Source organism: Pan paniscus, chromosome 5 (genome assembly GCF_029289425.2).
Source record: "Pan paniscus chromosome 5, NHGRI_mPanPan1-v2.0_pri, whole genome shotgun sequence".
Taxonomy (NCBI): domain Eukaryota; kingdom Metazoa; phylum Chordata; class Mammalia; order Primates; family Hominidae; genus Pan; species Pan paniscus.
This window is the reverse complement of record NC_073254.2, coordinates 18,939,865-18,962,090: the sequence shown is the minus strand read 5'-3', so window position 1 is coordinate 18,962,090 and position 22,226 is coordinate 18,939,865.

Below are 22,226 nucleotides of genomic sequence, written 5' to 3'. Positions count from 1 at the left end.
AAAAAGAGGAGCCAGGTATACAGGCAGAACATGAAAGTGGACAAAGAGCATGACCACTGAAGCACAGCACCACAGGGAGATGTTTAAGCCTCCAGACGACTGTGGGCAGGCCTGGCTAATGTCAGACCTCCCACAAGAGGCTGGTGGAGCAGAGTGTTCTCTAACTCCCCCAGGGAAAGGGAAACTCCCTTTCCCGGTCTGCTAAGTAATGGGTGCTTTCCCAGGTACTGGTGCTACCGCTAGACCAAGGTCTGCTAAATAACGGGTGCCTTCCCAGGCACTGGCGCTACAGCTAGACCAAGGAGCCCTCAAGCAGCCCTTATCTGGGCGTGACAGAGGGCTCACACTCTTGTCTTTTGGTCACTTCTCACAATGTCCCTTCAGCTCCTAACTCTGTATGGCCTGGTTTTTCTTTGGTTATAAGAATAATACAAAGGTTAATACTGAAAACTAATGATTGATAATATCCATAATCATCTCTATATCCTATTTCTAATACAACTTTCTCTTATCCTAACTATTTTCTTAATTATATTGGAACATCTTGTGCCTTCAGTCTCTTGCTTCGGCACCTGGGTGGCTTTCTGCCCACAGTTTAAGTCTTCGAAGGAGTTTTGTGTCAAATCTATTCATTTTCCCCCTTAACACTGGTACTTTTTAGATCTCATTTAAGAAATTTATACTTGCCCCAAAGTGACATAAGTTTTGTATTTTCTTGCACTAGCTGTGAGAATGGTTTTCACAGCTAAACTTTTAATCCAGTTAGTTTATTTGTGTGTATGATATGAGGTAAGACACTTTTCCTCTCATTTAGCAGAGTTTATACCTTCTGCTGTCTCCTCAAAACTTCTTCCCCCATTTCTTCCTCATACTGTGATTTCTACCTCACAGAGAAAAGGGAAGCAATACTGTGAAAATGTCCACAAACTGCAACCCTGCATCCGCCCGCCTACCTGCAACTGTGTCTATGTCCTTGAACTCTCTCCTATTCATAGAAGTGAGTTTTCCATGTTCCCACCAAGGGCAACCTCTCAATCTGAGCCCTCAATCCCACCTTCTTTGTCTACCCAATGCTTCCTCTCTCCTCCATTATCAGCTTTTCCCTCTGCTAAATTTAACTCACTTCTCAAGAATATTGTGAGTTCTTCTTTAAAATCAACAACAACCCATGCTGACCCTCCTTCTCCCTCCTGATACCTCACTTCTCTTCTTTTTCTGCATCAAAACTTCTCCAAGCATTGTCTATAGTCACTGTATCCAATTTCTCTCCTTTCATTCTCCCTTGAATCATGGTTTTGCCCCAACCAAGTACACACTGAAAGTAAAGCTGACAGAATTTGCTAATGTACATTGTTCCTTTTCAATTCATGAATGACCTCCACATTCCTATATCCAATGGTCAATGTTCAGTCTTTATTTTCCTTAACCTGTCATTTAAAATTATTGTTCTCCCTCTCTTCCATGAAACACCTTCATTCAATGTTTCACTCTCTCATTTTTCTCCCCGCTCTCTGGCCATGTTGGAGAGTTCAAGACGCAATCCTTAGTCGCCTTTTCTATCTGTATTCACTCCCTTTGGAAGGCCAGCCAGCCTCATGGCTCTAACGCCATTTGTTCACTGATGACTTTCTGGTATGCATCTCTAGCCTGTGCCTCTCTCCTGAATTCTAGGCTCATATATTACACTGCATTTTCACCTCATTTTGATGTCCAGCAGATATCTCAAACTTAGCATGTCCATGAGCAAACTTCCAATCTTTCCTTTCAAACTGGCTCTGCACAATCTACCTCCTAAAACACAAGTGCATTCTTCCTGTTGTTCAGAACAAAAATCTTGGATCCTTTCTTAACTCTTTTTGTTGTTGTTGTTCTCTCAAGCTTCCCATCCTATCCATCAGGAAATTCTGTAGGCTCTATTGTCAAAATATTTCCAGAATCAAACTACTTTTTAGTACCACCCAAGTCACAACCATCATAATCTGTTGCCTGGATTTGCTGAAACTCTCTCTGTTTATAGGTCTTATAGCATGTTCTTTAATAAAGTTTAAAATATATTTTGCATAAAGTTTTTGTTTTACCTTCTTCTAGATTAGTTCCTGGATATTTTATCATCTTGTTGCCATCGTAAATGTGTCTTGTTTCCTGGTAAATATTTTAGGTGATTATTTCTGGTAAAGTGTATGTGTAAATTGACCTTGTATTCAGCTACCTTGTTGAACTCTCTAAATATGCTGATCGTTTGTTTATTAAGCCTGGTAGATTTTCTATAAAGATCATCTGGAAATAGTGATAGTTTTATCTCTTCCATTTTAATCCTCACATTTCTTTTTGGTTTTATTCTATTGCATTTTCTAGTAGCAGCATTTGTTTTACATTAAAATGTAAAGCAGGCAAGAAAACAAAAACTTCAGGTAAAATTAATTCTAATAATACATTTCGGAGGAGGAGCCAAGATGGCTGAATAGGAACAGCTCCGGTCTACAGCTCCCAGCGTGAGCGACGCAGAAGACGGGTGATTTCTGCATTTCCATCTGAGGTACCAGGTTCATCTCACTAGGGAGTGCCAGACAGTGGGCGCAGGTCAGTGGGTGCGTGCACTGTGCTTGAGCCAAAGCAGGGTGAGGCATTGCCTCACTCCGGAAGCGCAAGGGGTCAGGGAGTTCCCTTTCCTAGTCAAAGAAAGGGGTGACAGACGGCACCTAGAAAATCGGGTCACTCCCACCCAAATACTGCACTTTTCCGACGGGCTTAAAAAACGGCGCAGCACAAGATTATATCCCGCACCTGGCTCGGAGGGTCCTACTCCCACGGAGTCTCGCTGATCGCTAGCACAGCAGTCTGAGATCAAACTGCAAGGCGGCAACAAGGCTGGGAGAGGGGTGCCGGCCAGTGCCCAGGCTTGCTTAGGTAAACAAAGCAGCCGGGAAGCTCCAACTGGGTGGAGCCCACCACAGCTCAAGGAGGCCTGCCTGCCTCTGTAGGCTCCACCTCTGGGGGCAGGGCACAGACAAACAAAAAGACAGCAGTAACCTCTGCAGACTTAAATGTCCCTGTCTGACAGCTTTGAAGAGAGCAGTGGTTCTCCCAGTACGCAGCTGGAGATCTGAGAATGGGCAGACTGCCTCCTCAAGTGGGTCCCTGACCCCTGACCCCCGAGCAGCCTAACTGGGAGGCACCCCCCAGCAGGGGCACACTGACACCTCACATGGCAGGGTACTCCAACAGACCTGTAGCTGAGGGTCCTGTCTGTTAGAAGGAAAACTAACAAACAGAAAGGGCATCCACACCAAAAACCCATCTGTACATCACCATCATCAAAGACCAAAAGTAGATAAAACCACAAAGATGGGGAAAAAACAGAATAGAAAAATTGGAAACTCTAAAAAGCAGAGCGCCTCTCCTCCTCCAAAGGAATGCAGTTCCTCACCAGCAACAGAACAAAGCTGGACGGAGAACAACTTTGACGAGCTGAGAGAAGAAGGCTTCAGACGATCAAATTACTCTGAGCTATGGGAGGACATTCAAACCAAAGGCAAAGAAGTTGAAAACTTTGAAAAAAATTTAGAAGAATGTATAACTAGAATAACCAATACAGAGAAGTGGTTAAAGGAGCTGATGGAGCTGAAAACCAAGGCTCAAGAACTACCTGAAGAATGCAGAAGCCTCAGGAGCTGATGTGAAGAAAGGGTATCAGCAATGGAAGATGAAATGAATGAAATGAAGCGAGAAGGGAAGTTTAGAGAAAAAAGAATAAAAAGAAATGAGCAAAGCCTCCAAGAAATATGGGACTACGTGAAAAGACGAAATCTACGTCTGATTGGTGTACCTGAAAGTGATGGGGAGAATGGAACCACGTTGGAAAACACTCCGCAGGATATTATCCAGAAGAACTTCCCCAATCTAGCAAGGCAGGCCAACATTCAGGTTCAGGAAATACAGAGAACGCCACAAAGATACTCCTCGAGAAGAGCAACTCCAAGACACATAATTGTCAGATTCACCAAAGTTGAAATGAAGGAAAAAATGTTAAGGGCAGCCAGAGAGAAAGGTCGGGTTACCCTCAAAGGGAAGCCCATCAGACTAACAGTGGATCTCTCGGCAGAAACCCTACAAGTCAGAAGAGAGTGAGGGCCAATATTCAACATTCTCAAAGAAAAGAATTTTCAACCCAGAATTTCATATCCAGCCAAACTAAGCTTCATAAGTGAAGGAGAAATAAAATACTTTACAGACAAGCAAATGCTGAGAGATTTTGTCACCACCAGGCCTGCCCTAAAAGAGCTCCTGAAGGAAGCGCTAAACATGGAAAGGAACAACCAGTACCAGCTGCTGCAAAATCATGCCAAAATGTAAAGACCATCGAGACTAGGAAGAAACTGCATTAACTAACGAGCAAAATAACCAGCTAACATCATAATGACAGGATCAAATTCACATATAACAATATTAACTTTAAATGTAAATGGACTAAATGCTCCAATTAAAAGACACAGACTGACAAATTGGATAAAGAGTCAAGACCCATCAGTGTGTTGTATTCAGGAAACCCATCTCACGTGCAGAGACACACATAGGCTCAAAATAAAAGGATGGAGGAAGATCCACCAAGCAAATGGAAAACAAAAAAAGGCAGGGGTTGCAATCCTAGTCTCTGATAAAACAGACTTTAAACCAACAAAGATCAAAAGAGACAAAGAAGGCCATTACATAATGGTAAAGGGATCAATTCAACAAGAAGAGCTAACTATCCTAAATATATATGCACCCAATACAGGAGCACCCAGATTCATAAAGCAAGTCCTGAGTGACCTACAAAGAGATTTAGACTCCCACACATTAATAATGGGAGACTTTAACACCCCATGGTCAACATTAGACAGATCAGTGAGACAGAAAGTCAACAAGGATACCCAGGAATTGAACTCAGCTCTGCACCAAGCAGACCTAATAGACATCTATAGAACTCTCCACCCCAAATCAACAGAATATACATTTTTTTCAGCACCACACCACACCTATTCCAAAATTGACCACATACTTGGAAGTAAAGCTCTCCTCAGCAAACGTAAAAGAACAGAAATTATAACAAACTATCTCTCAGACCACAGTGCAATCAAACTAGAACTCAGGATTAAGAATCTCACTCAAAACCGCTCAACTACATGGAAACTGAACAACCTGCTCCTGAATGACTACTGGGTACATAACGAAAGGACGGCAGAAATAAAGATGTTCTTTGAAACCAACGAGAACAAAGACACAACATACCAGAATCTCTGGGACGCATTCAAAGCAGTGTGTAGAGGGAAATTTATAGCACTAAATGCCCACAAGAGAAAGCAGGAAAGATCCAAAATTGACACCCTAATATCACAATTAAAAGAACTAGAAAAGCAAGAGCAAACACATTCAAAAGCTAGCAGAAGGCAAGAAATAACTAAAATCAGAGCAGAACTGAAGGAAATACAGACACAAAAAACCCTTCAAAAAACTTAATGAATCCAGGAGCTGGTTTTTTGAAAGGATCAACAAAATTGATAGACTGCTAGCAAGACTAATAAAGAAAAAAAGAGAGAAGAATCAAATAGACGCAATAAAAAATGATAAAGGGGATATCAGCACTGATCCCACAGAAATACAAACCACCATCAGAGAATACTACAAACACCTCTACGCAAATAAACTAGAAAATCTAGAAGAAATGGATAAATTCCTCAACACATACACTCTCCCAAGACTAAACCAGGAAGAAGTTGAATCTCTGAATAGACCAATAACAGGATCTGAAATTGTGGCAATAATCAATAGCTTACCAACCAAAAAGAGTCCAGGACCAGATGAATTCACAGCCGAATTCTACCAGAGGTAAAAGGAGGAACTGGTACCATTCCTTCTGAAACTATTCCAATCAGTAGAAAAAGTGGGAATCCTCCCTAACTCATTTTATGAGGCCAGCATCATTCTGATACCAAAGCCTGGCAGAGACACAACCAAAAAAGAGAATTTTAGACCAATATCCTTGATGAACATTGATGCAAAAATCCTCAATAAAATACTGGCAAACCGAATCCAGCAGCACATCAAAAAGCTTATCCACCATGATCAAGTGGGCCTCATCCCTGGGATGCAAGGCTGGTTCAATATACACAAATCAATAAATGTACTCCAGCATATAAACAGAGCCAAAGACAAAAACCACATGATTATCTCAGTAGATGCAGAAAAGGCCTTTGACAAAATTCAACAATGCTTCATGCTAAAAACTCTCAATAAATTAGGTATTGATGGGACATATTTCAAAATAATAAGAGCTATCTATGACAAACCCACAGCCAATATCATACTGAATGGACAAAAACTGGAAGCATTCCCTTTGAAAACTGGCACAAGACAGGGAATGCCCTCTCTCACCACTCCTATTCAACATAGTGTTGGAAGTTCTGGCCAGGGCAATTAGGCAGGAGAAGGAAATAAAAGGTATTCAATTAGGAAAAGAGGAAGTCAAATTGTCCCTCTTTGCAGACGACATGATTGTATATCTAGAAAACCCCATTGTCTCAGCCCAAAATCTCCTTAAGCTGATAAGCAACTTCACCAAAGTCTCAGGATACAAAATCAATGTACAAAAATCACAAGCATTCTTATACACCAACAACAGACAAACAGAGATCCAAATCATGAGTGAACTCCCATTCACAATTGCTTCAAAGAGAATAAAATACCTAGGAATCCAACTTACAAGGGATGTGAAGGACCTCTTCAAGGAGAACTACAAACCACTGCTCAAGGAAATAAAAGAGGATACAAACAAATGGAAGAACATTCTATGCTCATGGGTAGGAAGAATCAATATCGTGAAAATGGCCATACTGCCCAAGGTAATTTATAGATTCAATGCCATCCCCATCAAGCTATCAATGGTTTCTTCACAGAATTGGAAAAAACTAAAGTTCATATGGAACCAAAAAAGAGCCCGCATCGCCAAGTCAATCCTAAGCCAAAAGAACAAAGCTGGAGGCATCACACTACCTGACTTCAAACTATACTACAAGGCTACAGTAACCAAAACAGCATGGTACTGGTACCAAAATAGAGATGTAGATCAATGGAACGGAACAGAGCCCTCGGAAATAATGCCACATATCTACAACTATCTGATCTTTGACAAACCTGACAAAAACAAGCAATGGGGAAAGGATTCCCTATTTAATAAATGGTGCTGGGAAAACTGGCTAGCCATATGTAGAAAGCTGAAACTGGATCCCTTCCTTACACCTTATACAAAAATCAATTCAAGATGGATTAAAGACTTAAACGTTAGACCTAAAACCATAAAAATCCTAGGCAATACCATTCAGGACATAGGCATGGGCAAGGACTTCATGTCTAAAACACCAAAAGCAATGGCAACAAAAGACAAAATTGACAAATGGGATCTAATTAAACTAAAGAGCTTCTGTACAGCAAAAGAAACTACCATCAGAGTGAACAGGCAACCTACAAAATGGGAGAAAATTTTCGCAACCTACTCATCTGACAAAGGCCTAATATCCAGAATCTACAATGAACTCAAACAAATTTACAAGAAAAAAACAAACAACCCCATCAAAAAGTGGGCAAAGGACATGAACAGACACTTTTCAAAAGAAGACATTTATGCAGCCAAAAAACACATGAAAAAATGCTCATCATCACTGGGCATCAGAGAAATGCAAATCAAAACCACAATGAGATACCATCTCACACCAGTTAGAATGGCAATCATTAAAAAGTCAGGAAACAACAGGTGCTGGAGAGGATGTGGAGAAATAGGAACACTTTTACACTGTTGGTGGGACTGTAAACTAGTTCAACCATTGTGGAAGTCAGTGTGGCGATTCCTCAGGGATCTAGAACTAGAAATACCATTTGACCCAGCCACCCCATTACTGGGTATATACCCAAAGGACTATAAATCATGCTGCTATAAAGACACATGCACATGTATGTTTATTGCAGCACTATTCACAATAGCAAAGACTTGGAACCAACCCAAATGTCCAACAATGATAGACTGGATTAAGAAAATGTGGCACATATACACCATGGAATACTATGCAGCCATAAAAAATGATGAGTTCATGTCCTTTGTAGGGACATGGATGAAATTGGAAATCATCATTCTCAGTAAACTATCGCAAGAACAAAAAACCAAACACCGCATATTCTCACTCATAGGTGGGAATTGAACAATGAGACCACATGGACACAGGAAGGGGAACATCACACTCTGGGGACTGTTGTGGGGTGAGGGGAGGGGGGAAGGGATAGCATTGGGAGATATACCTAATGCTAGATGACGAGTTAGTGGGTGCAGTGCACCAGCATGGCACATGTATACATATGTAACTAACCTGCACAATGTGCACATGTACCCTAAAACTTAAAGTATAATAATAAAAGAAAAAAAATACATTTCATTTAATCCAATATATCCAAAACAATATGATTTTTCTAAGTTATTCACTCACCCTTTCTTTCTATATCTCATTGCTTCCTCATGGATTTATTTCTTTACTTTGCTGGGGTACTTCTTTACAGAATACTTTCATTGTATGTTACAAATTATGAAGACTTGTGTAATTGAGAATATCTGTTTCATCCTTATAATAAAATTGTTTAGCTGCATATAAAAGACTACATTTGAAGTTATTTGCCTTCGTGTTTAGAATCTTTATTTGCTTATTTCTCAAATCTATCTGACTATATGTAACAGTCTATTTTTTCTTGTTCATTTTTGATCTGATCTTTTATTTTTAATTAAATTTTTCATAGTTATTTTCTACTTCATTTCAGATAATCCCAGGATCTGAAGCTTTTGGAGTCTAAATCTATTTTGGATTGTTCCCTCTGACTCTTATTCAGGGAAGCTTGCTTCCTCATGATTTTTGTATATCTATATATTTTTAAATTTTGAGCTCTTATTTGGCTGAATTTAATCTGTAGGCGACCTGAAGGACCTGACTCTAAGAAGGTTTCCACCAAAGAGGATCTGTATTTGATTCTGCTGGATGTCTTAGACTGGAACCATTTGAATTTCATTTTAGATTAATGTTTCTCTGACCATTCAGGAAGTATAAATTCAACACCAGATGCAAGAGGAAAGGCCAGTGGTTGCAAATTCTCAGGGGATTATGACTTGGTTTTATCCCTTCTGGCTTCATGCTGGAGACAAATATGTTTCCTAAGTGATTCTTTTGTCTCAGGCAAGTGGATTCTTTTATTTTTGTAAAGCCAACAATTCACTAAGAACATGGACTCTTTGAGAGGTGGCTTCATAAGAAGAGGTGCAGTGGGCAGCTCCTACAACATTTCCAGGTTCCCAGGCCTAGTTTCTATTCCCTATTTGACAAGTTATTCATACTCAAAGTTCTAAGATCTTGGATAACCATTTGCTTCATTCACTCATCCATTCATTCGACATATATGTACTCAGCACTTACTCTGTCCCAGGCTTTGCTCCAGGGGCTGTGCTTTATCAGGAAATAAAATAATCAGAAATCCCTGCCTCACAGAGATTACATCCTAATGAGGGCAGCCTTCATTTCCAGCTTCATTGACTATACTTGTTTCAACTCTCTATTTGTTGAGGGAGGCAGAAAGTATAGGCTAGACTTACTCACTTATGGATTCAGTATTGTATTTTAAAACATTTAAAAATATATCCAGCATCCAGATGCTTTCCATGGGGAGCTTTTCAGCATATCTGGTCTGCAATACTTTCAGAAGGAACCAAATTGTTTTTCTCAAACCCAATAACTTCAGTTGGTTCTTCTCAAATTATTATTCTACCTTCATGTTGAATATCCTTTCTTGGCTACTTGAAGCTATGTAAAAGCTTATTTAATTGTTTTCCCTTTTTGGTCAATTAATTCTTATTTGCCTGGTATTATTTGTTCAGTGTATTGTGTTTCTTTATGGTATTTGTGCTCTTCAAATGTGTCATTATCTTTTCCTCTGAGCTCATATTTCCTTGGTTCTATCAAAGCTGGCAATTGCCCTCCGACCATAAATAATTAGAAAATTGGAAAACAAAATCTATTAAACAACTGTTTTCAGACGTTGAACCACAGGCAGCACAAGACTATGACTCCAGTGAGAACAAAGACAAATGAAGTGAGCCCTGCACTTGTACCAGCTTACTACCTGGCAGCATTTTCTAGGTTACAGTGCAAGGAGGAAAACCCAATAATTCCCAGCAGTCTTACCTAGTGAGGAGTAGAGATCAGAACTTGAGAAAGCAGAAGCACCTAGAATTGGCTGGGTGGATGCCTGGAGCAGTGGTAGCTACATGGAGTGAGGGCTTAAGAGAACAGAGGAGTCCCCTGGCGTCTTTGGCCAAACTGTGATCTGAGCATGCATGGAAGGAAAATCCACAACACCAGAGAAAGAACCACTGAGAAGCAATAGGTTGAACAATTCCCGGAGTTCTCACAGGGCTGGGGAGAGTTTGCAATCCCATCAATTATAAGAGACCTCACAATACACAGGGCATTGGATAGAGAGAGTCCTTAGAAGGGCCACACCTTAGTAGTGAGACTATTAGCCTTAGAGTAAGGGCTGCTCTGGATCTACCCTTATAAGCCTGAAAAGCAAGCCTCAAAAGGATCAGTCTGATCTGCAAGTAATGTAACTGCAGGAAGAACACAGTCCAACACTCTTTAAAGGAATATGACAAAATCCAGCATTCACTGACCTAAAATTCTTGCTGCTCAACATTTAAAATTTGTTTATAATTTGTATTAACTAATTTTTCTGGGAATCATGTGGTCTTGACTTAGGTCTTATTTAAATCTATTTACTAAGCCTGAATGTGATCAATGTATAAGAAATTTACAGAGATTAAGTACCCAAATACTCAAAGTACTTGTATTCTTTTAGTATCATATATCCCAAGAGCTATGAACAACCAGTGTTTCCCAATGGTTTTTAAATTATTGCTCCCCTAAGGAGTATTTTAAACATTTTTTTATAATTACTCCATTGCATAAGATTTTAATATGGCAGATATAATGTATACACTTTTATGCATTGGCTTACGTAAATGTATATCTATAATTTAGACATTAAAAGAGTAAGATTTTTCCATCCCCTTGGGAACAATATTTTTCCCATTGAGAATGCATGCTCTAGACCCTCTGCAGTCAGTTATTTCAAACATTAAAAATGTCAGTCCTTTATGCTTATCTGCCTGCACGTCCTATCTTCTAGCAACAAAAAAATTAGAAGTCAAAATTTTCAAAATGGATTTCCAGTGGCATCCAAAACATGAAATATTTGACAAAAGAGGTCAAAAAACCTGTACACTGAAAACTATGAAAAGTCACTGAAGAAATTAAAGACCTAATTTAAATGGACAGCTACACCATGTTCATGCATTGGAAGACTTTAATGTTGTTATGATATCCACTTCCCCCAAAATTGACCTACAGATTGAATATAATTTCTATCAAAATTTCAAATTTTTTAATATATAAATTAACAAACTGCTTCTAAAATTTATATGAAAGGTAAAAAATCTAGCTTGGATAGTCAAAGCAATTTTGAAAAAGAACAAAGTTGGGAGACTTACACTGCCTAATTTTAAGACTTAATCCAAAGCTACAATAATCAAGACAATTTGGTCATTGTGTAAGGATAAACATGTGGACTAGTGGAACAAAATAGAAAGTCTAGAAATAGACCATACACAAAGCTGCCAAGGTATTTCAATAGGGAAATAACAGGGTCTTTTTTTCAACAAATGGTGCTGTAATAACTGGCTATTCATATAGAAAAATATGAGCATCAACACTTATCTCACGCCATATAAAAATATGAATTCAAAATAGGTCAAATACCTAAAAGTAAAACCTAAAACTATAAACTTTCCAGAAAAAAAATATAGGGGAAAATCTTTGTAACCTGAAGTCAGGCAGATATTTCTTAGTTATGGCCCGAAAAAGTATAAACATAAAAGAAAAAACACAAATTGGACTTCATCAAAATAAAAAACTTGAAAACTTTGAAAGATATTGTTAAGAAAATAAAAATGCATGCCACAGACTGGGAGAAAAATATTTGAATAACATACACATTATAAGGTATTTATCTTTAGAATATAGAAAGAATTCTTGGAACTCAGAATAAGAAGACAAATAACCCAATTAAAAATAGAAAATATATTTGAACAGGAATTTTACCAAATAAAATATATGATGGCAAAAAAAAAACACACAAAAAGATCCACAATATCATTAGTTATTAAAAAGAATGCAAGTTGAAACCATATGTTACTAATACATACTACTAGAATGTCTAAAGTTAAAAAAAAAATAAAACTGACCATACCAAGTGTTGACTAGGAACTCTCAAACATTGCTGTTGGGACTGCAAAGTGGTACAGTCACTGTAGAAAATCAGTTTAGCACTCTGTAATACAATTAAACCTACATTTTCCATATGACCCAGCAATCCTACTTCTAGGTATTTACCCAAGAAAAAGAAAATATTGTACATGAGTGTGTATAGCAGCTTTATTTGTAATAGCCAAAAACTATAAGCAACTCCAATGTCCATAAACCAGTGAATGACTAAATGACTTTTGGGATATTCATGCAATATTCAGCAATATGAAGGAACAAACGACTGATACATTCAATGCCATGATGAATCTCAAATGCATCACACTTAGTGAAAGAAGCTAGACTACTTCTTTCACTACCATATGATTCTATTTATATAAAATTGTAGAAAAGGCAAAACGACGATGATAAAGAACAGATCTATCTTTCTGGGGAAAGGTACTAGGGTGGGGTATTGGTACGGGAATTCTGTAAAGGGTCATTAGTGAACTTTTTGAACTGAAAAAATTGTTGTGTCTTGATTGTGATGGTAGTTACACTAATACACCCACTTGTCAAAACTCAACACTGAAAACAAGTAAATTTTATACACATTATAGTTCAATAAATCTGCCTCTTTTTTTTTTCTTTTTTTGATGGAGTTTCGCTCTTGTTGCCAAGGTTGGAGTGCAACGGCACGATCTCAGCTCACCACAACTTCCGCCTCCCAGGTTCAAGCAATTCTCCTGCCTTAGCCTCCTGAGTAGCTGGGATTACAGGCGCCTGCCACCACGCCCAGCTAATTTTTTGTATTTTTAGTAGAGATGAGGTTTCACTATGCTGGCCAGGCTGGTCTTGAACTCCTGACCTCAGGCGATCCACCTGCCTCAGCCTCCCAAAGTGCTGGGATTACAGGCGTGAGCCACTGCGCCCAGCCCCTGACTTTTTTTAAAAAAGCCCATACCCCTAAGTAAATACTTCTAATTCTAAATACATTCTGGATTTCAGAATGAGTAGAAGGGATATGGACTTGGAAGGATCTTCTGGCTTTACAATCTGGGTTCAGCAACTCCTCCCCACTTATTTGCCACAGGTAAACCTGCTGCTAGGTAGATCTGTCTTCCAAGATCTGCTACATAGAATGCAACTGATAACACAGGAGTGGCATCCAGGATGAAGAAAAAAAGAATTCTCAGGATCTTCCTGATCCTCTCACTGTTGTTACTCTTTCACTCCTTACCCAGCCAGTCTCTGGGCCTTCCCTAATTTTCGCCTCTTGCCTTTGGCTGGCTCTAAGCTGCTGCTGCTGTTTTCCTTACCATCCATTTCCCCATAAAAGCGTGAGTAGTAATGTGGTTGAGGGGGAGGGCCAGAGGTGGAGAGATATAACTAGAAAGTTTTCTCAAAATTCATTCCTCAATACCAGGCTCTCTCTCACTCTATGTTTTCCACTGCACCTGGAACCACTCTATTTCATCTTCCCAAAGATTTCTCACGATTTTTGCACTAGATTCTGGGAACCACCAATATCTTCTGGCTTCTTGGGTAGAGATCCCGGGAAAAAGCCAACAGCTGGTGCTTGTCCATAATCATTGTATTTACTGAATTCCAAACTAACTTTTGTCTTGAATCTTTTTGCTTGAATAAAAGTTGAAATTGGATTATAAATCAATGCAACAGTCAACAGCAGCTCTACTGAAGCCAAGGTGGGGCTGGGTCCCATAGTGCTGCCCTACAGGGTTGGGAAAGAAAGACAAGGAAGATTCCAGGAACACTGAGTACTGAAATCAAAGAAGCAGAGACAGAGATGATGTAATGTGCTTGGGGCAATATGAGCAGGCCAGTCTGGAGGAACAAGAATAAAGATAAGGTTGGAAAGCTGGGGGTGGGGTGTCAGTTCATGGGACTTTACATGACAATGGAGGAAGTTTGTTTTCTGCAGGCAATAAGGAGCCATGGATAATTCAGATGATCCAGCAGCATTATGATCTGATATGTTGTTTCAGGCTTAAAAGCCAAACTTCCCAATGGAAAGGCAAAGCTGCTGCTGGGGATAGGGGAGCTGGAGCACTGGGCTTTTGTCAAGAATTCTTGGCTGGTGTAATCGAAGGTAGGAAATGCTGGAAGCACAGAGCAAGAGCAGAACTTTCTAGTTCAGCCTCCGGATTTTACAGCTGAGGAAACGAGGCCAAAGAAAATCAGAGACTGGCCAAGTGTCAAGCTGAGTTAGTGGCAGACCTGGGACTAGAATACTGTTCTTTGGACACTCACACCTATGCTCAGTGCTGGCAGCAAGGCCTTCACACAGTTGTGCAGTTGGAAGTAGCCAATGATTTTCGAAAATTCCTATTCATGGAAGAAGGCGTATAAAATGGTCAGATCATGGAAAATGACATTTCAGTTGGGTCTTTCCAACCCACTGTACAGGAACAGCTTCTCAGACAAAGTGTATTTGCCCATGGTCTTTCCAATAAATTCTCAAATAGATGTCAAGATTGAGCAGTCAACTTGGTCACTTCCTCAAGCAGGCTTTTGGACTTCATGGAAAGTGCACATCCAGCCACCTAAGCACTTGAGCCCAAACCCTGGCTCAACATCTGGTCCCTGTTTCTCACTGTCAGGTTGAGTGGATTGTGCAAAGCACACCTGCCTCCTACCAATTTAGCAATTGATAACTTGCTCTGGGGAAGCGCTTTCAAGGAGTCCTCTTGCTCTTTGTCTTTATTCTCTGGCTATTGGGGGTTTTTTAGGTCACAAAGAGGGAATGGGACAGGGAAAAAACTTTAAAAATTATTTCTCAATCTCAAACTGGGAGCCAAATAACTTAACCTACTAATTGTTCTGAAAGATTTCCTTTGCTCTTTCTCCTTCAACACAACAACCTCTTGTCAGAAATCATTCATTGTGGCCTGCAGAAATTACACACCGAATTCCAAGGTTGGCCACTAGTATAAAATAATAGATCATTAGTAGACTTCTATGAATTACACATTTATAAAATAGTCCAAGAACACCATCTGGGTTGCTGCAGGTCTGCTGGGGAAACAGGTAGGGAGATGGAAAGGTCTGTGTCTTGATTCTGAGCCAGACATTTGATTGATGATTATATCGGACAGTTGACGTCTCATCTTCATTAGCAAATGTATTCCTATTATCTACTCAATGACCTAAGATCAATGTAAAAAAACAGAAATGATAACAAAAACTTTCCCGAGCTCAAAACTTTCATGTTATTTTTTTTTCAAATGTTTCGACTGATTGGAAGAATTAAAATGAAATTTACTTCAAAAGCAGCAAACATGAGTGATGTTGTGTGCACATGAACTGGATTTATTAGGTTAAAAAAAAAGCCCAAATAAACCATCTTAAAATATGCTAATACATGTCCACAGCACCCACAACACACTTTTCCCTAATGTTAAATATGAAAATACAGTGCAAATCACCCCGGAAATGTGTGGTGGAAAAAAAGGTATACCGTGGCTGAGATAATCAACACACACTGAATACTGTTTTTCTAAGTGCTTATGAGTCTTTTGCATTTCTTCTATATAATTCAGTATCAGAGTTAATGACGTATCATAGTTTTCTCTGATTCAGAAGCACCTCAATTCCTGAAAGTTTTTGCTCCCTTCAAGACAACTTATCTGCAGCAAAATTACCAATAAATCTCTCAGCATGAGAAATAACAGGGCTGAATGACTTTGTGATGAATAAAGAGGGTGGTTGGCTTCTCTCCATTCATCTTGATAATCTTCATTGCTATGTAAACAGTAAGAAACATTATCATGATTCATGTTCAAGTCAGTTCTCAGCTCAACACTGTATCCAGAGAAATGCTACCTAGTAAACATTTTATTAGGATTGCAAGGCACCGGCAAGAAAATGGCAAAAACATGACAGCCTGAACTTGTAAGTGAATGTGTGCACGAGAAAGAGGAATACTGAGAAAGAGTAATTAATCTCTGTGAGATCAGACACATTTAGCAGCATGTCTAATAAATGAATACTCTTCTAAACATGGTTAAACTATTCACTTTTCATTATTCTCATCAGAATCCATGTTAACCCAAGTTAGGAGATACCAGGAATAAACAGTAAATCCCACAATAAGGGTTTCAAGTCCTTCCTATTTTTAACGTCCCAAAACTTAGAAGTATGAAATCAATATGATCATTAGAGGGGTGCTGAAAGGCTGGGGTTGGGTAGATATTCTAAAAATGTCTGAGAACTGATAGGATCATATTTCCAAACAAGTCCAGACTTCTGTCATCTGTGCCCAGTTGGAAGAAAATTCTCAATGTAAGAAAATCATTCTCAGGCAGGCACCTGGAAGAATCTGTGATTGCCAAAACACTTCCAGTGAACCACTTTCCCTCTCAGGATACATGGCCCCGATCCATTTGCATAAAGTCCTAATGCTAGAAAATCAACCAGAGTAGACAAGATCTGCCTGTCGGTTTCAAGCCAAGAGGAAAAGAGGAAGCCAGACACTCCTCCAAAGCTTTCTTTCCCCTTAGGATTGCATCAGTTCCCACTCTATGGGATTATTTTTAAACGCTGGTTTAAAATATTCCATAGCCCAGCTGTTCAATACCACAACATAAGGTCAATTTTATATAGTTGTACTTCCTTGAAGAGCTAAAGTAAGGTGACCTAAAAGGCCAATTTTCCCCACCAATAAAATATTCATTCTTGGAAAGCTGCCATTGTGTTATGACACTTATATTTCCTTGTTTCACTAATGTAAAATTTGAACTTTGAAATACATTTGTGGATTTAATGTTTGTAGTTCTCAGGCTTGGATCACAAGATCTCAGTGTGTATCAATTACGTTTGCTAACAATGAACTGAGCCTAGATATGTCAAATCCAGTGATACTTCCCAATTGCATAGAGCCCAATTTAGCCAACCACATTTCTTTTGAATTGTCAGAATGAGCATCGCACCTGTGAAATAGTCAGAAGAGGAGCTACTCTGGGAGGCTGAGGCAGGCGGATCACTTGAGGTCAGGAGTTCAAGACCAGCCCGGCCAACATGGTGAAACCCTGTCTCCACTAAAAATACAAAAATTGGCCGGGCATGGTGGCCTGCACCTGTAATCCCAGCTACTCAGGAGGCTGAGGCATGAGAATCAATTGAACCCTGGAGGTGGAGGTTGCAGTGAGTCTACATGGCACCACTGCACTCCAGCCTGGGTGACAGAGCAAGACTCAGTCAAAAAAAAAAAAAAAAGAAGAAGAAGAAAAGAAAGAGGAGCTACTGCAACATAGGATGGTGAGGAAGGGAGGTACTTAACACAGACTAAGGAGCAATAGCAACTAGCAAGGTTCAAATCCAAGCATGCCACCTGTTGGTTTAGCTGAGGGTCTGTGCCTCAGTCTTCTCTTTCAAATGAGGAAGGAACTTCCTTCACAGTTTTGTTTTGAAGACTAGATGAGATCATACCTGTGAAGCTCTTAGAAAAGGTTTTAGGCTGTGGTGAGTGTGCATGGTGTTTGGCATTAGCATCCTCACGAATCAGCAGAAGCTTTTTTGTTTGTTGATCCTCACAAAACTCCTGTAAAGAGAGACTCGTTTTACAGATGAGGAAACTGGGACTCAGAGTGGTTAAATAACGTACTCAGGGTGATACGGTGAGAAAGAAACATCCAGGAATATTTGCTTGTTTTCTCTTTTGTGCTGTTGCTCTCTAGATACTGTATTTTACTTCTTTTTTGAGCTAACCAAAATTTTTATTTCAGTACTTTGAATTATCCCTTTTTCTCTTCTTCCTTTTATCACATCTTCCCTTTCCCTCTTTTCCTTTCTTCCTACAAGAATATTTTTAGCATCTCCCATGGACAAAACGCCCTTTTAATCCTCACAAAATAGATGCGCATTGTTAAAAAGCAAGGAAGGCCTCTGGTGCCCTTGTCTCCCAGAAGGGAAGAAGGCTCTGTATCCTCCCCACTTCTTTGATGTGGCCTAAGAGCTTTCAACTTCACTTTTCCTTGAGGTTCATTCAGTAGCCCCTAGCAAGGAGCTGTTCCTGCCCAATCAGAGATCTGAAAGTCAAGTTCATGTGCCCACAAATGGCTCCAAAATAAAGTCTCCCCTAAGACCCTCATCTAAAAGTAGGTTGCTCCCTCCCTAAAGAGTGCGTCATTTTAATGATACAAAAGATCCTGGCTCAGAAGCACTTTATGTTCCAGACTTTCCCAGACAGTGCTGACTTCAATATCATTTTCAAGAAAGATAATTCCTTAAATGTAAGCCTGTAAGAAAAACTCATTTTTCCTTCCTTATACTCACACTTAACACAGAACACTTCTGTAACCAAGTATGTGTGGGGTTTTCCCACACCAACTAGTTCTCCAATTCTCTTCAGACACCAACTTGGTGTTCAATAATTCAATTCAATTCTGACACCATCTACCTGGGATTAGCACAGATCCCACAGGTTAAGTGTTCAGTTCCTCCTGACTCCTCACCCCACTTCAGACACCAATCACAAGTGATGGTCTCTAGGTTACCCACAACCCCTGTCTGACTTGGTTACAAATAGGAGGGTCCCATAACCTCCTCCTCAGTTTTGATCATTTGCTAGAACAGCTTGCAGAAGTCAGGGAAATACTCACTTATATTCACCTACCACTTTATTACAAAGAATATTACAAAGGATACACACACACAGCCAGATAAAGAGATGCGGATGGCAAGGTCTGAAAGGGTCCCAAGCACAGGCACTTCTGTCTCCATGGAGCTGAGATGCACCACCCCCAGCACGTAGACGTGTTCATCAATCTGGAAGCTCTCAGCCCTATACTTTAGGTATTGTTATAGACACAGAAAAATCTATGATGTAGATCTTTCATGGCATAGGCAGGATCAATTTTTAACTAAATCTCCAGCCCCACTCCTCTACCCAGAGGATGGAGAGTGAGGCTGAATGTTCCAAGCTTCTCATCATGGCTTGATCTTTCTGGTGACAAACTCCATACAGGAGTCCACCAAGAGTCACCTTGTTAGAATGAAAGACGCTCCTATCACCCAGGAAATTCCAGGGGATTTAAGAGCTCTGTGCTGGGAACTGGGTCAGAGACCAAATATTAGGACAAAATATTCTCCTCGCACCCCTATCACTCAGGAAATAACAAGGGTTTTAGCGGCTCTGTGTCAGGAATCAGGAGCAGTGACCAATATGTATATATTTCTTATTATACCTCAAAGCCCAAATGTAATTTTTTTTAAATATGAGTAATGGCTGCATTTTCTGTAGGAAAAAAAAAGAGAACAAGACAAGTACTCCCTCACCAGAAAATAGAATAACTTCCTGGCCTCATCAACATGCCACCTCCAGTGTCAGCATTGGCCCAGAAATACAACCATTTTATATTTTCAGAAGCTTGACTTCAGTCTAGCCAAAATGAATTAAGCTCACCTGGTTTTACTATGCATGTGGATGCATGTGTACACAAAATGTGATCATGTGAGTTTTCCTTCCAGCAGCAGTGAGCTGCAGAGACTGGTCTAAAACAAAAGGCATGGGCAGCAGGGCTGTGGAGACGGGCTGCCTAGAAATGCTGTGCTCACACGTGTGACTTTGAATCCCAGATGATAGTTTGCCAAGCTAATGTGATTAATGTGCCCTTGTAGGTGACGTTTCCTGCTATTTCATGTTCTCCAGTAAAAGCTGATCACACCCTGCCTTACAGCCTCCAGCAGGGCGGGGGAGTTGAAACAGGAACTCCTGCATCTCAGCTGCTGTGTAGAGGGGTGGCCAGTTCCTCAAAAAGGAATACCACCCTTAGGGGATTTAGAGCTGCTGGTCATCCTGGTTTTCCATCCTCACTCTCCCTCCCTGCCCACCACCCCAGCCCCGTGGACGTCCAGCAGGAAGTAGCGGCCATGAGGCAAGCAGCTGTGGCTAGAGATCAGCCAGAAGCATGTGGGCAGAGGTGGCTCAGAACAGCCTCAGAAAACTGGAGATGGAGTTGTAGAGGACTAAATGCTAAAGCTAAAGAGAGGAGAGGAACTTGAAGGCGGCCTATGCTAATTTTTCCTGCTTCCCTGGAAAAGAACTGAGGCCTAGCATCCAGTTAACTAGTGGCAGAGCAGGCTGGACTTGCTACAGACTGTCCAGTATAGGACTAAATAATTTTTTTAAATGTAATGGGTGTCAAAGAGAAAATGGATGAAAACGCTTTTGCCAAATGGGGAGAGGAATAATGAGTGGCTTTTAAAAATAAATCTCCAAAAGATCTAGCACTAGATGGGTGGAGCTTCATCTGCCACTCTAACCAGTTAGGGTAAAAGGGTCAGCACCCAGGCTCCATCCAGAAACCTTCTGGCAAACCCAAATCTTCCAAGACACTGGCTCTCAAACCTTCCACACAGTGCCATCACCTTGGAGATGTAAAAGAATTCAGGTACCTGGTCCCACCTCAGAGACTTTGATTTGAGAGGGTTGGATTGGCCTGGGTGTGGGGATTTCTCAAAGTTCCCCAGGTGATTCTGATGTGCAGCCAAGTTTGAGAGCCATTGTTAAAACATGAGCATTTCTCTACTTTTCTCCTCCCAGAGCTTATCCTCCTCCAACCCCCTTTATGACGTTTCTTACCACCTGGCTCCTGGGGCTCCCTGGTGCATTCACAGATGTGGCCCACATCACTGTGGCTCACTTTTCTAAGCCTGATCCCCGAGTAGATCAATGGATCTGTCTCAGGAAGAGTGATCCTTGGAGAGACACATAATGACTCCCTGCAAATGATTCTCCTATTTGAAACACAGCTCAAGCCAACCATCGTTGCTTTAAAGGGGAGAATAAAAAGAAAGGCATGCTCACTTAGCGTGTGAAATTGTCCTCTATCCTTTGACCTCCTCTGCCTGGCTGTGATATTGTAAGTTGATAGAATACCACTGCATTCCCCTTAGCCACAGAAAATAAAGGAAGGGGCTTCATCAAGAATAGCTTCAAGTGAGGGAGGGAATGATCAGGTTTGCTTTCAGGAGAATGGCTGCAGTGTATTGGTGTGGAAGATGGATGCTACTCAGGAGACTAGAGTTAGGGAGCCCACTGTGGAGGCTACCGGCACAATGAAGGTGAGAGGAGATGGAGCCTGAACTAAAGCCACCTATGTGGGACTGACATGAAACACGTGCCTGTAATAAATCCAGTGCATTGGTAATAGATTTGGGGGAGGGAATGGATTTGTTGATGCAAGAATTTAGGGAAATTTGAGTGTCTACATAAAATGACTGAAAATATTATGATCCAGGAAAGGTTAAGAGCTACTCATTTAAGAAAACCGACAAAGAAAAGAACCACTAACTGGGAGAGAGAATAGCCTTAGATTCTGTATGATGTTCTGCACCTTCTTTTTAAATTCCCCAGCTATTGATCTGGAATTTTATGTATAACTCTAGCACCTGCCAACAAACTCTAAGGTTAGCCTATGCAAGGAAATGAGGAGAAAGAGTGAAATAATTGTATTTAATGGTTTCTGGTTTGACTCTCTACATGGTGCTTGTGACCTTAGCTAAATTGAAGCCTTGGATGGCTATGAAGGGGACAATCATGAAGTTGGCCCTGACCCTTGCTTGTAGTTCTTTAAAGTCTTTATAGTAATGATTTTATTAAATAAATAGCTTTGCAAAGCCTGTACAATTATTGTTGTCATAATCATTAATGTAATTTATCAAATGGCAGAGACTACTGAAGCTTGCTTGGTTCCTTAAAAGGCATAGGGAATTGGTGGGAAATGCCAAAATCCTGAAACGGTTTTTCATTACAACGAAAGAGAACAATGAGGATATTGTTGTCAGATATCTCAATGAGGCAAATAAAGTATAGAAAGAAGAATTCCTCTTCTTTTAAAAATA